The sequence below is a fragment of the Patiria miniata genome, unplaced genomic scaffold (assembly GCF_015706575.1).
Source record: "Patiria miniata isolate m_02_andy unplaced genomic scaffold, ASM1570657v1 HiC_scaffold_9, whole genome shotgun sequence".
Taxonomy (NCBI): Eukaryota; Metazoa; Echinodermata; class Asteroidea; order Valvatida; family Asterinidae; genus Patiria; species Patiria miniata.
Window position 1 is genome coordinate 15634891 of NW_024037076.1, and position 18178 is coordinate 15653068.

General features: G+C 38.5%; 1 pseudogene; it reads right to left on the reverse strand.

Moving 5' to 3' along the window:
- Positions 1-4332: 4332 nt before the first annotated feature.
- LOC119720610 overlaps positions 4333-18178 on the reverse strand; it is a 45050-nt pseudogene continuing 31204 nt past the window's right edge.

The window sequence follows — 18178 nt, forward strand, 5'->3', positions numbered from 1 at the left end:
TAGATTTCGAAGTCCAACTCTTTTTGTTTTCCTTTCCACAGGCATTTAGATAAGTATTACCTTTTGACCTGCCCTCCTGATAAAAAGCCAACTTCACCAATCCACCGTGAACATTTTTTTGATCGTACACGGCCCCCTTTGAAACAGTTGGACACCAAACAAACAAAACAAATCAATATAAAACAAAACGACACAAAAATCACTGAATCAATAGCAGATGTTTATTTATAACAGGTTTTTTTTGGATGAACAATTACAGGTGGGGAACAGTGGCGTCACCAGACTTTTCAGTCTGGGGGCACAGGGGGGCACCAGCATTTGATGGGGGGGGGGGGAACTTAGGTGGATACGGATCGCCGTCCTGGGGGAAGGGTCTAAGGGGAGGGGGTGCCCCCCCTCCCCTTTGGCAAATATTCGCATACGGAGGATGGGCTAGATGCAAAATGGTGCCACATTTGATGCTAAATTCGATCTGAAGAGATCTCCAGAAATTGCTATTTTCGAGGTAATGATTTTAACAACGCGCATAATTTTTTTTTACCAACCCAAATCTCAGATGGGGGGGGGGGCACTCGGGGGGCACTAGGTTTTCCAGGGGGGCACGTGCCCCCCTGCCCCCCCCCCCCTTGGCGACGCCACTGGTGGGGAATATATTTGAAAGCTCTAGAAGCTAAACCCCCATTGAGAGCTCGTTATGTGGTACAGGGTGAGTCCAAACAAAAAAAGCGGAACCCAAAGCCAAAGAAATATATTTCATATTTAAAAAATATGTAGCACCAAAACTAATTATGACTGGTAAGCCAATTTAATAAAGTACTTTTAGATGGAAAAAAAATACTTCAATTGCTCAATTTGTTCAAATTATATCACCTTTTAAACGAAATAACTCTAAAGTCCAAAAATGCGATTTGTCTTCAAACATCACCACCAAAAACCTACGTTTAAAAGTGAAAAATATTAAACAAAGGCCTTTTGAAGGCCCGTCTTTAATTTTGTTGTAAATTCTATTGTTAGCCAAAGCGGGGTTGTTAATTAAGATATTGTGTACTACAGTTGTTGAAACGAGTATTGTGTGTCATTTTCTTTGTTGTTTAAAACAGTCAGAACACGCCATAAATTGCATTTTTTTGACGAAACTGATTGTATGGTCATTTCGTTTATATGGTGATATAATTTGAACGGATGGAGCATTTGAAGTAATATTTTCATCTAAAGGTAGTTTATTAAATTGGCTTACAAGTCATAATTATTGTTGGTGCTACACATTTTTTTCAATATGCAGTATATTTCTTTGGGTTTAGGTTCCGCTTTTTTTTTCTTTTTTTACTCACCATGTAACATGGGCGTCAATAGGTGGGGAAGGGGGGGGGGGCGGGGAGATATCATATCGTTTGCCCCCCCCCACTTTTTCGTCCCCCTCTAGAAAAAATGTTGCCTACATATGATTCTATAGCGCAGAATACCTGATTCAATTACTCCCAACTCAAAACTGATGTTTACATTATAATCTTTTGCTGAAGAAAAAAAAAATGGTTAACGTTGTCACAAATTGCCTCAGATCCTCAAAATTCTTCGGGGCCCTTAACCGGTCCCCGAACGTACGCACGCCGTTAGGGCTTCGCGCTTCGCCCTCGCAAAAGTTCCTATCAACGAATGCCCTCCCCCCCCCCCCCCCCCATTTTTGAAAAGCGATTGACGACCTTGCCCTGTAACATCAGATTTACGGTTAAACGCGCGTTGAAGTCAATCAGAGACTGACTACAGATAGAATTATCTTTGCTAATCAAAGTTCAAACAAATTTGTGAACTTTTGGAATTTCAACTGTTCCCAAGCCACAAAAAGAATAACATTTTATTCATGTGTATTATGCATCGCTGGCCGTGGGTATGTGCAGCGAGTCCAAACTTAAATCCAGGATTTGAGTCCAATCTTAAACCCGTTGTCAGCATGAGGGAGGGGGAGGGGTTGGATACCATCTAGAAGGTGTATAGAATGTACGTGATTGTTTCGCGGCCATTCCCCTAAGTATACTGTGGCATGCATTAACGTGATATTTGTGAAAAGGCGAGGCAACAAATATCTTAACGCTATCGCACGCATAGGAAAGCACTCGACTTTCTGGGCCACAACGTTGAAACCATTTGACAAATACGAAATCTAACATAACATCAATTGATTACAGCCGGCCAAAGGGCGCTTTTTGTTCTCATGATGCAGCGTTGCAGGCGCGTAGCAAGGTCATATTGGGGTAGACGTAAAATAGGGCACATTGCGCATCGCTAGAGCATCCGTGCTAAAAGATACAAAGCCTTTTTCACCCGTCACCCGTAAAAATCCGAAATCTGGAAGGGGGGTGGTCGTGGTAGCTTGACACCATTTTTTTCAATGGGGGCGCAGTGACCAGTATCAGACTATAGGTGATGCTCTTTATAGCGGCACAAATAGCGGCACAAATGCCGACGTTAGAAAACCCAACGCCACTGTGTTGCTAATCATTACAGCATATCCCCATTCTAAAGACGCGCAAGTACATATGGAATCTCCTTCGGATTTCGAATGTAGGGACAGGTAGCGGGCAATGAATACTGCATACATAAGGTTTCTCTCTTCCCCCTGAATACAACATCAGAACGATAATGTTAGCGAGGAACCACCCTATTGCAAAATTTCAACAAGGCTACCGTTACTGTGCAATTTGTGTGCTAATGAGCTTCAATTTTTGCTGAAAAAGAAAGTGTCTCGGGCAACTACCAATCAAGCGAGGAGCAACACTTTTCAGTATTTGAAAATTATGCAGTTGAAATGGGAGCACTGTTGATTTTGCGTATTTGTTTTGTTAAAAGCTGTAACCATCATTAAAAAAATCATACTGCGCACATGCAGAGGTGATCCAATCAATGGCCATGAATGGGAACTAGCTACCGGTCTCAATACATTTATGGCAGGCGAAGACCAGTCTATCGGCAAATAATGCCGCAAAGAACAGCGCCACTTATTGTCCAGTAGCGTGTAATATTGTTGGCGTTGAACAGCGCCCTCCGGGCTAGGTGACGGGGGAATTCCGGGCTAACTTCCAGCACGGAGTGGTCCAATTGTGTCATGCATTCATAACTCCCCCTTTTCGTGAACCAAGTAGCGAGCTTACACATTGTTATATTTTTCGAAATTATGGAATCTATTTAATAAATGTTACGACTGTATTTATAGCTCCGCGCCCCAACGTAGGAAAAGTTGTAATTTCACAAGCAAAGGTAAGAATACAATAATCAATTTGTTTGCAGTCTATTTATTTTTAAGTCTATTTAATTTTTACTAAAAACATTTTTTTTCCGATTACAATCATTGCATATCAATAAGAGCCAGCAAAAACAGTGCGCATAAGAACAATTAATTATAAATCACAAACTTTGCATGAACATTAGCCATACTTAGGCCTACTACTACTACTTGACGTTTTCTTAACTTTGCTATAATATGTTGTCTTTGAGAGTATAATATTGTGTCTAGGATAGTGAAATATAACTAGTCCAAACAGATTACATTCAAGTTTGTAAAGAAATAAGGATGCTACATCAGGGTATCTGTTACCCAGACGTCTCGCCATACACTTGAAGCGTTTAACCACTAATCAAACGAGTATAGCTGGTGTTACTGTTCACAAAATAGTGACGTTGTCGGTTAGTGGTTGGCCTCATGTTTTGCACAAACGTGGTAAAAATAAACTAAATTGTCAAATATGTTGTTGTTTTTTCAATTAAACTGAAAGGAAAACCGATGACATAGTTTTAATATATATATAAAATAAGCCAATCTCTAAATTCGTCGCCATTTTCACGAAAGGCCAGTGGAATTTGAAGAAAAGGCGTTTTCGAGTTATCGCAAAAGAAGATCTTTTGTTTTAAAACTGCCAAAAAAATTTGATGATTCTATGAGGGGTGAATTTTTACGTAAACCCAGTTAATAGAATTAACACAGTAGTAAATTAGCGAAACTGAATTAGTAAAAATGTGTGTCTCTCCTTGAAAACAAAATTTCAAGTTTCCTACATTAAGGTCCTTTCTGTTCAACGTGTCTTTCCGTATGGCAGACAAGGGCGGATTTTTTTTTATGTGACATTGCAATAAAGGCAGGCAATGAGTACACCACCATCTTTTCCTCAAAAAAAAATATTGGTTTAAGTGGTCAGAAATTGCCTCAGATCGCGGCACCACAGAGCATCTAGAATCCAAAAATTTTCAGGGCCCTTACGAGGGCCCCGAACCTCACGCCGTAATTTTTTCAACCCACTTTTTGGGGGACCAAAACTTTTGGGCCCCCCCCCAAAAAAATTGTGTTCTGGATCCGCCCTTGATGGAAGAAGTGCGCGTGTGTACGTGTGCGCAGCAGCGAAATTAACAAAGATATGTTGCTCTTCGTGAACGTGAAAATCTCAGTTGACTTACTTTTACGTTTTTCCGTGCCTTAGGTTCAAGGGGCCAAAATGTTTGTGTCTCTTCGTGAAACGCAAAATGCAATTATCGAGATGTCTGCCCCTTGCATCATTAATGTAATTTGGAAATTAATGATGTTTTGCTTACAGAAACATGTCAAAATGGTTAAGTCCAACGTTTTAAAGCAAAATAGTGAAACAAAATCGAAATCGAAAAAAATGGAAATTTTTGACATAATATGTGTCTCTTCGCGAAAACGGTGATGAATCGAAAAGGAGTCAAACGGAATTTCTGTGTCGGTTTCAAAGTCCCCTTTTCGCATTCAATTTAAAAAATCACGAACGCTAAGTATATACAGCAAGAAAGGTCGGCTATATTTGGAATTGAATATAAGGCCAAAAAAAAGTCTCCGGTTTCTGGTATGGAGCTTGCCCAAAAAGTGGTGCGGCGACGCGGCTTTGTTTTTTTTTATTGATTTAGCATTCATGCGTTATCTTTTTACCTTTTATCTGGTATATGTCACTTACAAAAGCTATATGTAACGAATGAACGAGATTGCGTTTAAAGTGCGCACCCTTCTCCGTTGACCAATTCCTGCTTCAGCTCACTGAGTTTCCTGTCAATCCGTTGCCATTTATTCTTCCCCAACTGCATTTCCCTTATCAGTTGCTGAGCCGTAGCATACGTATAGAAGAATGTAGTGTCATCGATGACGTACTGGTAACTATGAAGTTAAGAAACAATACAAAATATATCATAATATTAAGGAAAGACTTAAAATACTATAGAATTGCATGCGTCGTGGCATTAAATTCGCAATTCAAAGCGCGAAGTATTAGACTCAGCTGGTCAGAACATCCCCCCATTTCTTCGCAAATGTGGAAACGATTCGAATATGTGATAATTGCATCGTTTACAATTTAAATGTAATTACAACACTGAGTACCTCTTGTGGAAGGGAGAAAAGAGATGATGCATAATCAAATCAAAGGCCAATAAGTGGTACTCACGTGTCCTCTCCCATGTCGTCCTTGGTTGGTAACCCACCGCTACCGATTACCAGGTACTTCTTCTGAATCTCCAGGTTTGGTGTCTCGCAGCTTTTGCTCTTTGCGAAAACTCGTGTTGCATCTTTGTACACGTGATCCAGCCCTTACATTAATGACATGGATTGAAAACGGCAATGTTAATTATAGAACACTGTTATTAATTTCACAAAAACGTGAGGTAGTGTTTATTTGCAAACAAATTGTCTGTTTACAAATACTATTAACAGAAAAGCCGTCGGCGTACATATAATTCTCTATGCACATTATATCATAGGAAGAAGTCAAAATGTCTTTGTCAACATTGCAAAATATTGCAAAAATCACAAGGCGACACCGAAACTGCAGATTTTGTTTCTTGTACATGCATTTTAAAGTTGTTCTTGTGAATAACGGGTTTCCGAACTAAAACAGAACCATCACCGCTACCATCACAAAACGACATCAATAATAATATCGCTTTATATAGCGCACATATCAACCAAACGGATTATCAGGTTAAACATTACATAGACAATAATTATCAACTCTCTGGGGAGTATACAGCTCATGGCTGCCATATCGGCACAATGGGCTAAATCAAACACATGACCATCTCTACCCTCGCAGGTACCCATTATTCCTAGAAGCAATAAATGACAAAGTGTCTTGCCCAATGACACACACACACCAAACCCAGTTTAACCAACAAGATCATCGGTATGAAGTTGAATATTAACACAAACAAAGGCGAAAAGGGAAATGGGTTGAACAAAATCTGGCACTTGTTAGCGTTATTTATTATTTATTATGTAATCATTCGGCATGCGTGACTCACTACAATTCAGTTTTTACCTTGCTTGAGAGGGGCGTCGATTGTCATGGTGTAGAACTGGAAATTGCCTTTGTCCTCCACATCGGTAACGCGCATCTCGTAGGCTGAGTGGTGGATTGAAATAATACAACATTCAATGCAATAGGAGTGTATGAGGTCATCCTCAATGTTGTCTATAGTTTCACAAAAATAATCTTTATGCATACACATAACCATAAGGAAAATGCTCGAATGTTTCCCCCACCATTTAATTCAACACTGTGTGTAGGTATATCTCACCAAAATGCGCTTTTGATGCACAGGCCCTTCCAGTCATCTCAAAAACGTCATACTCGCGCCCTTTGTTGAACGGATCCCTTGCACATTTTCCTGTTGTGAAAAGATTTTTTTTTAAAATATAAGGGTGGATATGAAAAAATAGCGTCATCCGTCATTCTTTATCTTTGCATGTCTGACAGCTCATACAGTGTTTTCTAGATAATTGTGTTCGCAGGACAGAAAGACCCGTAAGGTCTTAGCCAAAAGTGCAACCGAGAATCTATTGCACGTGGAACGCTTATATATATTGCTTAACTGAAAACATGTCTAACCAAGGGGTCTAAGTCGATAAGAAACCATTCGAGACACGCAATATCACATCTGGCACTACACATGGAATGACATTTCAATCTTGGCCCACTAATAATGTGGCCTCATGGCGTAGTTGAAATACTGGTTTAACTAAACTAAACATATCAATTAACCACCTTTAAAAATAACAAGACTAGTAAAGCCCACCTCGGGGCAGGCGCGGATCCAGAGAGATGGGGGGTTGGGGTTCTGGGTCGAAGCCCCCCCCCCCCAGCTCTGACTAAATGTTTTGCTTTCATTGAAATACATTGAAAAAAATGTGAAACACCCCCTCCCCCTCTGACACCCCCAAAAAAGGATGGCAAAAATGTTCACGGAATATGCTGTAGTGGTAAAGTAATAGGGTTCGGTATGCCGTCTAATTCACAAGTGACGGTCAGTCACTGAAATAGGTATCCAGTCTAATTCACAAGTTACAGTCAGTCAATGAGAAAGGTAACCTGCCTTATTTACAAGTGTGAGACAGTCAGTCAGATACGTAGCCAGTCCAATTCACAAGTAACGCATCAGTCAGTGAATTAGGTAACCATGCAGTGTAATTCAAAATAACAGTCAGTTATTGACAGCGCTCGCAGTGTCACTGGTGCTCAATTGTTTTTACTGTCCTATTCCTACTGAATACTACAAGAATACCAGCGAAATAAATCACAACCTTCTTTCCATAGGCTGCATGTGCGTTCATCACACGAGGCATTTTCTAACTAACAAGGCGCGGAAAGATCGTATCCGTGGGGAAGAGGTTGTGCACATCACTCTTTGTTGGAAACGCGTCACATTCTCTGGCGCATGGCGGCGAGTTCGATCCAGACGTAAACATGTCTTCTTCGTCAGAAATTATACCTTGGGGGTTTAGAGATCACAAGGAATATTTCGCTAACGGACAGAAGCAGCACAGCGCAGCATGCAAGTCATGTGGGCTGCGGATTTCAGAGAAGTCTGGAACAACGTCCAACTTCAATAAGCACGTTCGACGCAATAAATCAAGAATTCCAAGCAAAAACAACACTTTTTAATATTTGTAGGCCTACGTGTTAATTTCTTGGAATACTGGGTAATTACTTTACATATCACATGTAAGTAACGGTGCTAATTTTCATACTGCTTTAGTTTAAAATGTATTCGGGATGTACTCGATATCTTTGTACTCGTACTCGGCCCGTACTCGGCACTGTGTGTACTCGGAAAACTTGGTACTCGAGTTTTGGTACTCGACTACAGCACTGGTACAAAGTAGAATATATGGACCTCGCTGGGACCAGTAAGAAATCCAATAATTGGTACAGCAAACACAATGCTGTTAATACCGATGCAAATACATCGTTTGCATATTATGCGTCTAAACCATAAACTACACTCAAATTAATGTCAACTGGGGAAAAAGAAAGTAATACTCACCTGCAGCACATACGCAGATGTCTTCCACACACAGTTTCCCCAGCAAGTTGGAGCCCTCCTTGGGACTGATGAACTTCACACACTCCTCCGCTATAAGGTACGTAAAAATAAAATAAAAATATATAAGATTCCTCAGAAGAACAACTATTCCAAATACAATCATATTTGCTCAAACGCATGCACCGGGACTCTAAAATGTTTGAAATATCAGCAATTGATGATTGTTGAAATAGTTGTTTTCCTTTTTGTACTTTCTCAAAAGGGTTGGTGAAGGTAACTAATGACAAATTCTAGTAAATCGTGCACGGTATAAATTCAAGCAATAGCGAGACTTAGATACAATGCACATAGGCATGCCGCCTGTACGCTTCATAATGGTGTGTGACATAACGAATATTTATTCATGGCTCATTTCTAACTGACAAGATTGTCATGATTTGTGTCCTCATATGGGCCGTAGGAGCTGCTACTCTTGTTCTAAATAAAATATATAAATCCTGCAGAACCCTTTAAGTACTCTTCACTACACTGAGCACTTTGAGGTTGATGGAGGGATCGAGAACTGCCTATACACATGCTTTATTCATTATCAATTTTCGGCTGAATGAAAACAACAAAAGAAAAAAATCAACACTAGAGATTCGCGTTTGTTGTTACAAACTCAGAGTGGTCGGGTGGACAAATATTTTATAAAAACTCTCTAGTTAAGTAATGAATATTTAATGTGAGAACAAAGGATCACGAAATTAAATCCTTTTCGGGACAATCAATTATTTTGTTTAAAGAAATGCATCTTTAACGCTGTGATAAATTTCAGTAAACATTCAATGTACACATACAAGTTATTTCTGGCTTGATAACGGGCATAGTCAAAAACGAGAAGTGAATACTGATTTAGTTCGGAGTGGATGTTCATTGTGAAGCTATTGAACGTATGAACATTTCGGAAATATAAGTGTATGTATTAATATCACCAAACTTCCGGTTTGATGACGTCACAGTATTTGGAGGAAAAAGGTGAACATTGTAATGGTATCGTTATTTGGGCTACGACATGCATCAAATGATAAAATTAATTTTTAAAACATGATCGTTGGCAAATTTTTATAGAAGTAACTTCCGGTTTGATGACGTCATGAATTTGAAACCTTGCCAAATTATCTGTGGTTAATCAGAAAAAATCAAGGGGCGATTTGGTAAAATTTAAATCTACTGTTTTAAAATTAAAGAAAAAAAAACACAACTCTGTGGGCCGCTAGTGGGCGCCCTTTCGGATGATGACGTCATTACACTTTTTTGTGTCTGGCATTCCTCACTAAACACTTTTATAATATATATGTCTGTGGTAAAATGCTTCCGCTTTTGAGTTATATTCAAGGTTCAAAGCATAGTTTTATTGCACTTCCGGTAACACCGGAAGTAAAGGTCAAGCGGTTTTGTGTCCGGGAACACAAAATGTTTCTCACGACAGCGTCTACAACCTCACGAAAAAAACCGAACACGATACTCTATTTAGTTTAAAAGATAAAACGCAAATATTTTGTCAAAATTTGCCCTTAAATCGCTTGTAATTTAATTGATACCTGATAATGTCATGATGACGTAACAATATGTATAGAATGTACGTAACATGGTACAAGTTCCCACACAGTTTTGTGATCATACCGTTAACCGTTCGGAATAAATTGTGCTTTGTTTTGATTTCAGGCTAAATTTGACCTTCCAGAAGATCGTCATTTTTTAACGAAAATCGCTTGTAATTTGACACCTGATGCATCATAATGACGTCAGAGTAATACGCACCACTTAGGATGAGGGTTGATACATATTGAAAGTTACAAGTAACAATAATAGAGAGTGGTCAGGTTGTGCCCGACCACTCAACAACAACTACAGCGAGACTTGAACGTAGGTCCGCCAGACTACCGTACTGGACCATCAAGAAACATCGAGATTTACCGGGACGTCGGTTTTCTTTGTTCAACCGAAAAAAAATATATATATTATATATGTTGTAGGCTCGCACTTACTAGGGTTGTAGTAGTCATATACATGGACTGCCACCGGTTGGACCTTCCCGACCTCAAACTTGCGTTCGGCGCGGAATTGAATCCGTATTGGTTCCAATCCAGGAATCTGATCAATACAAACAAAAAGCAAGTAATCAAAACACAGTTCAAATATTTTCCAATATAAAGCTAGACGGCACTTAAAAAACCTGCAGTGTTAAATCAACTCCGCATCATCGAATAAAGACTCTACATGATGGTGTTTAACACCGACTAGACTATAGTGGGTGCACCTCAAAAAAAATATTTTGAAAATGTCTGGCAGGGGAAAATCTAAAGAGGCGGGCATAAGACACTTGTGTTTTTGCTTCGCATATTATTTGTACGTGAGAATGGATTTTTCCACATTTCACACATTTTGCCATGTGATCATTTTTGTTTTCAAACAATGAGATTAGGCCTAACGATTTTAAATTGTTTGGAAACTAACTAATCTAAATTAAATTTCACATGATTCCTAGAGCTCTACTTTTAATGTGGAAAGGGGAACAAAGATGCGTAGGTAGAGGGCCAGGGACGTATCCGACGACAGAAAGGGGCACTAGGAACAACGCCACCTCGAGTCAGCTGGTGTTTAGTCCAAACGACCTAAGGTTGCAGACTAGTAAATAAACTGCCATTGACCTCAGAGTTAAGTACGTCTACTCCCGAAATTCAGGAAAAATACTCACAACCGAGGTGTTTAAGACATACACATCAAATTAAAGATTGTTTTATCATCTTTATTTTACAATGCAATCCATGTGGGGTTAACCAATGACTTTTTTGGAGAAAATTTCATCCAAAGATGATCAACCCTAAATGTAGTCCCATCGCTATTTTGAAAAAATGGCACCCACGCTCCATTGCAAAATAGAGCATTTGTAGGGCCCAATTTCATATCCGAATTTCACAGAAATACGAGCTTGCAGTCCTGTTCAAGGACTGGTGTTATCTTGGTGTAAGATAATGTCGAGCCTACGGCCCCACTTCACTGTTTAGCATCCAAGGTGGGTCTGTAAGTTTCAGGTGAGACCTTGTTAGTTTACTGACACCGTCATGTGTCAGGGATTTCGGTAGTTATACCAACTGCGCGAATTGTTGTGATAATGCATCTGCAAATAAGGTTCCCGATCTTTGACTTACATCGTCAAAGTAGAACACCACCGAGTGATCCGTCTCTTCATACCGCTCCACCCGCCCACCACTGTTATCCATTACCTGTCGGTACAGAATCAGAAACAACTCAAGTAAAGACATTCCTAGCCTGAGTGAAATTGGGGGAAATGAAAAAACAAACATCTACGAAATAATTGCCACAAGGTTCGAGGATCGCTGAGGGCCACAGAAAAACGTAGGATGTAAGGTATACGTATGCCTGGTACCCCTAAAAATACATATTTATTTTCTTCTATATAAACCTTTTACAGGTTCGTAGACCTTTTAAGGGCAAATATCACACATTCTGGATTTCAAAAGACTTTTTATCACAAAGTCCTAAAATCTGGCAAACTGCTGAAGAAAATTGCATGAAACTGTCATGTATAAGTCAAGTCACAATAAGTCACGAAAACACAGGGATTACCAGTTGTATGAGGACGGAATATTCTGTCCAAAGCAATTTGCATAGAAACACTATCACCGAGACAAACAACTAAAAACAATGTCAATCATTAACCAGTTCTTATACCGAGTGAATGCTTTACCAAAAAAGAACAGGGTTTGCTTACGGTTTGCAGATCTTCTACAACAGCTTTGTAGCCGGTGAACAGTCCCACATCCAATATAGCCATACCGGTTTTCTCACCCCGCAAGTATCTGTTAGAAGCAAATTTAATACTCGGATTTGTAATCCACCAACATCATTTTAAGAAAACGTAATACTTCAAGGTACTGTTGGAGAGTTTGTGAGAAAATATAAGAAGAAAACAAAAGCTTGCCCGAGTTTTTAGCACTGCAGTATTTGCAGTGGCAACAGTGAATATATTGGGATTTGTGAATCAATTACCAACAATGTCAAAAATCTAAATTCAATGTCCCCAAAAAGATTTCTTTTTGCCCTCTTATAGTCGGATTTAGGGTTTTGAGGGCCGAATGTCATGGAATTTGTATCAAATCGAACAAGTAATCAGCCACAACATTGAATAAATAATTAATTAAACCTCGGCACGACAGGGATTAAAATGTAGTGTATCGAAGTTGATCAGTGTTTCATTAAATTTTAGACAAAACGAAAAAAGCGATATACCTTTTGGTAATTTCTTTTAAATTTATACATGAAATGCAATTACACAAAAAAGGAATATTTCTAGAATGCTTAAACTAATATTTAATAGCGACTGTTGAATATCTTCCTTGTTTTATGTGTTAATGTTGCCGATACTGCGCACGAAACCTTGTCACAGAATACAAGTAAGGACTTCAAAATATCCATACCTGACTTGGATGTCGTAAGAGAAATACTCCTTGTCGTCGTCCTCAGGCCGATCCAACTGAAGATTCTCGTCCTCATTTATCAAGAGGTCGAAGTCACACTCAGGTACGTCGGGCTCAGGGATGTAGTATGTAGCCTCGAACTATAGGATAAAATTCAGCGAGTCACTTTTAATAGCACTGTGTTACATGTATAGCTTATTATTATTATTACTCGCCTTCTTACATTCTGCGATTGACGTGCGGGTAAACCCAAGTCGATTTGTGGGTTGGTCTTTCAGTCCTTTTAAGGAAATATGCAACATGTGCTTTTGCTGTAATTGTCAGAAATGGACGGATTTGGAAGTAAGTATTTGATAGTAACACTGAGCTGTTTAAAGTTTTGTGTTCATATAGATGCAGGTAGGGGAACCAGACTAGCCCGGTTTGCACTCCTTCACGGATGGGTAACAGATTGCAAACAAAAATTTAATTTAAAAAGTTTTATTCAACGATGGTTGGCCAACCATCGTTGGAAATTAATAACAACATTGCACTTTTCTTGAGAATGACAGTATACCAGGTGCCATGATTTAACAGGATGCCTGAGACTATAATGCACTTACAGTCAAGTATTAAGGTATTTCATAATAATATGAAAGTTTTGCTTTATATTGTTAGCAAATGTTGTACATTACCTTTAAATACTGGGTTTCTCAAAAATATTTTTTAAATTCCCTCCAACCTCTAGACATTTATTCTTTCTTTTGTTGGTTTCATAGGCTAACGATCTGTATAAGCAGTGCAATTTTCAGGAACCGTTACTTTACTTATTGGACCCTTACCAGTACACACTACAACATTTTTCTGTTCTGATACAATTTACTATATGTTTGCTAGCCGGACATAGCTGTGCATGGCTATGGCAGGTCACTATATCATGATTAATCCATGGATTTGTTTTAATATAACATTTTTGAGCTAGATATTTGAGTATTTCCCTTACCTCTGAATTTAAAAATTCTGATAAATTAAACACAGGTGGTCTCGAAATGAAACTTACCTTGAACTGACCCATGCCCGACCCTTCTGAATTGATGATCACATTCATCTCTTGGCTCATATCTGGAACCTAAAAGAAAAAGGAATATCAAGAACGCAATAATACATAATAATACATAATTATCCTTCAAATGTTTGTGTTAGCGGTACACGTATACGCCAAACTTCCTTATATACCGTGAATCCTTTCTCCCCATAGAAGGTAAAGTATGCGCGTTGCCGAATGCGCAAAAAAATAGGTTATGAGCATCGAAGATGGAGGGGGGGGACTAAGGTTCCTCATAGGATGAATAAGTGAAACGGTTGGCCAGGATTTCGTTCTGTCTTGCACCATAACGCTATATTTATGTGAACATTATTTAATAAAAGACTTCTTGGCTTTTCTGTAACTTTTGCGGAAAAGCCTTTGTTTTTCTTCTGATTTATTTCCTTCTCCTCCTACTCCTCCTCCGTCATCAACTAATGTTTTAATACGTACATTTTTAATATATTTTCTCATTGTAAAATATGACATGAAAGCTGAACTTTGGTCCCAAAACAAGGGACATCATGATGACATCATATCACTGGTAATTTGACGTTATCTTAAAGGTGCATAATTAAAGACTCTATATCTAGCGATCTACATGTACAAGGCAAATTCGGTCGAAACTTTGTTAATACATAATCACGTATGTTTAATTGATGAAAATTAAAATGACGTCATGATTACGTCATCATGTGATTTTATTCAGTGATTTTTCATTTGTTTCATCTTATCAGCATACCTAACGAACGATGGATGCTAAATTCCCGATGCTAAACATCTGATCGTCTTAAAACTTGGCGGATATTTAGATGATGAGAATAGTATGCATAATACGGAACGACGTCATGCATTAATTATTTTGTTTCCTTTTTCAATTTTTGATATTTCTTTACAGTGTTTTGAATAATTTAGACACGAAAGAAATGAAATAAATCTAAATTCAAAAGCCTTCCTTCAAAAATCAACTATCAATAAACGACTTCGTGGAAAAGCCAGTTGTATTGTATCCACTGCGGACAATGAACAATTCAAAGTTGATTTAAAAATGATTTCCTGTACAAAGACCACATAAAGTAATGTACATCTTTGAAAAAAAACAATTGTGTCAGCCAAGGGAACTTCAATGGTATTTGGAAAAAAAAACATATTAATAATTAAAAATTATATTTAAGTTGCAAAGAGACCTGAACCAAAACTCACGTCAATGTCCCTTTGTTCACGCACGAGCGCGTTTGCAGGGTCGAGCGAGAAGTCTTCATCGAACTCACTCTCATCACACTTGACCTCACAGTTAATATCAATGTCGTATTGCTGTACTCTACTTGCGTATTCTGACAATGCTTGTAGCGCAATAACAGTATCCTGAAATAAAAACAAACAAGCTAATAATTCCCTTTTTGCAAAGCGAACTACCATATATTTTTGTCCTCTGCATTCGCATATTTTACGTATGGGCCTTATTCACGAGTCGGCCATGTTTGTCGAGTTCCCTGAATGCATTTCATTAATTGTTAACTGTTGAATGGGATGGCACCAGACTATTGATGCAGGCACAATGCAGCTTTATTTTACTGACATTTTGTTTCTCAATCTGGCTTTAAACATTGTTTAATTACAAAGGTTTAATTATTTCTTGAAGCAAACTGGAATCAATTAGAAACTAACACACTTTCAGTTCTCTTCATCACAAGTTTCAAAAATTTAGATTTTATCTCACTTTCAATTCAATATGGCCGACTCGTGAATGAGGCCCATTACCCGCATATATATTTTCCCGTATATACACAGACCATTAACCTTATCTATGTATGGGACGAGAGGAGATGAGAAAGTACCTTACACTTGACTCAATGATCAACAAAGTATTTAAATATAGCATCCAAAAACAATATCCATCAACAGCGACGGAAAAAACAGCAATTTCGCATTACTCGCCCAACATAAACATTTTTCCCAATAGTTTTTTTATTTAGCCCCACCCCCCACGACGATATCGGCAAAACCAAATATTGAATTTACATCTCCCAGACGCAAATTCCATCTTATAAATAACATGTATTATTTGTTTTATTTAACCTCATTCACTTTATCCTCCATTATGTTGAGGAGAATACAGAATCCCGAATACAGGGCGAGTGTATTCTCTGACTTTAACCATTGCGTCAAAAGAAGTGTTGTCACGAACTGTTGAGTTGAGATGAGATTAAAAGGCATGCATTCGTAGTATGGTTATAAATTAACATGAATGTGTCTGCGATGATCAATACGTAATCAAGCTTATAAGTAATGCTAAGAAAATGAAAAACGTAATTGTTTAAGTTCAGGAAAAATGAATTCTTCAGTTCGCCCATGAACATGAAATGTGCAGTAACGTGTGTTTCAATGAGTTTGTTTTTGTGTGTCACCGTGGTCCCCTCACCTAGACCAGAAACATAGAACGGTCAGACGTCACGATGAGTTGTTTATAGTGCAGAGTTTTCGAAGTGATAATCTCACATCGGGAGAATCTTAAAATCTTGAGGTCGTCGTATATAATATTTTGAGGACAAACTGGCCTTGAGACCTTCTTACAAAGCTCCTTATGGAATACACTTTTCCGATGTTTCGGATACAGACAAATTGAAATAATGTCAACCAGCAGAAAGTATATAGGCCAACAGCCCGGTGATTTAGAATACCCGGAAATACTTATAACGGACTCTGAAGTGACGTCAAAATCACGATCAATGTGTAATATTAGTTTTGTTTAACATCAAATGTGGATCTGATTTGATTTTGTTTTTTGAAAAGCTGTAATCCCGTCGGTTATTCTAAATATAAAAAAAAAACCACCGTAAATTTACAGAGTAGGATACAAGCATTCTTCTCGGTGTTTTTCATCGACGTTATTTGGACTTTTCTTTTTTGAGTCTGCGTTAACCACTGTATCCAAACTTCCCTTCAAAGTTCTGTTTCTACATGTCACCTGAAAATATGGAGGTGAAAAACTTAAAACAGGAACAAATGTGTAAATATGCGCTTTGTATGCTGTGATAAAACGAATAATGAAATTCACAAGGTTAAACAGTTTTCAGTGGTCGATGTCTAGAGTGTCATGTGTATTTCCCCCAAAAAGGGGGAAAGATTGAATACTGGAAAAAAACGTCTTAAACTGTGTTTTGGCTTTTGTGTTAAATCTAATGAAATTAAACACCTGGTGATAATTTTGTATTGTGCAAAGGATTTGAAGTTCCGAATCCACACTTTACTAAAGAATCGTTGATATGAATCCACACTTTTTGTCCAATACAAAGGATTCGTAAATATGAATTCACACTTTCAACGATGGTGTGACGTCATAGCAATGGTTTAACAAAATTCGACATAATTCCGCATATAACTCGGAATGCATATAATTCATTTAGTAAGGTACTATCAGCAACCTGATTTGACCATCGCATAATTTGAATTGAAGGAGCCAAATGGTTCATGAGGTACCTACTACAATCCTGGTACTACAGACTACAGTAATGGGTCGACAGTTCGTGCAATGCACCTGCCTACGAAACAACGCATTTCACTCATCAGCGCCTTAGAATACTCTGTTGCCTCAAGACCGCCTCAGCTAGACTTCCTAAAAATCATGGGAGGGGAGTTGTGTACTTCACAGTAAGCCAACAAAATCATTTTTCACTGAGAAACACGATCAATTCCATTACAAAACTTCTCAATTCAGACTTTTTTCCAAACATAGTGGTTATATTTTATGAATAACTGCAGTTTAATTGGTTATTGCTAATTTTCTGAATTTTTTTTGTACCAATCATTATTTTACCAGGCAGATTGATGGCGAAAAATTACCCGAACTAAAAAACTGCATATGGTCTTATGAATGCCTAAAGTTGGAAGTCGTAAATTATTGGTAACATGTGTTGAGCTGGTGTTAGGTCTTACTCATTTCAGTGAGTGTACGGGACATCGACTGCCATGGCTGGAATATAGGAGATATCATTACCTGTGTGGATGCGAAGCCTCCATTGTAATTCTCCTGATTTGTCAGCCAGTTCACAATGGCGTGCGTGTACTGGATTTCCTCCATCTGCAGCAGTGCGAGCAAAGCGTAGCTGGTCGTCTCAACCTCAATGGCTTTGGGTCGGCGGCTGTACCAATACGGTTTCTGACCGCCACCAAAAGAGGAGTCATCTGCTGCCCAGTATCGTGAATCTGAAACTGTACAAAATCATAATGCTCTCCGTTCAAGAATGAAAAAAAATGCCTCACTGATCGTGATAAAAATGTATGAAGTGAACATGGATTAATGTTAGGAACTGGT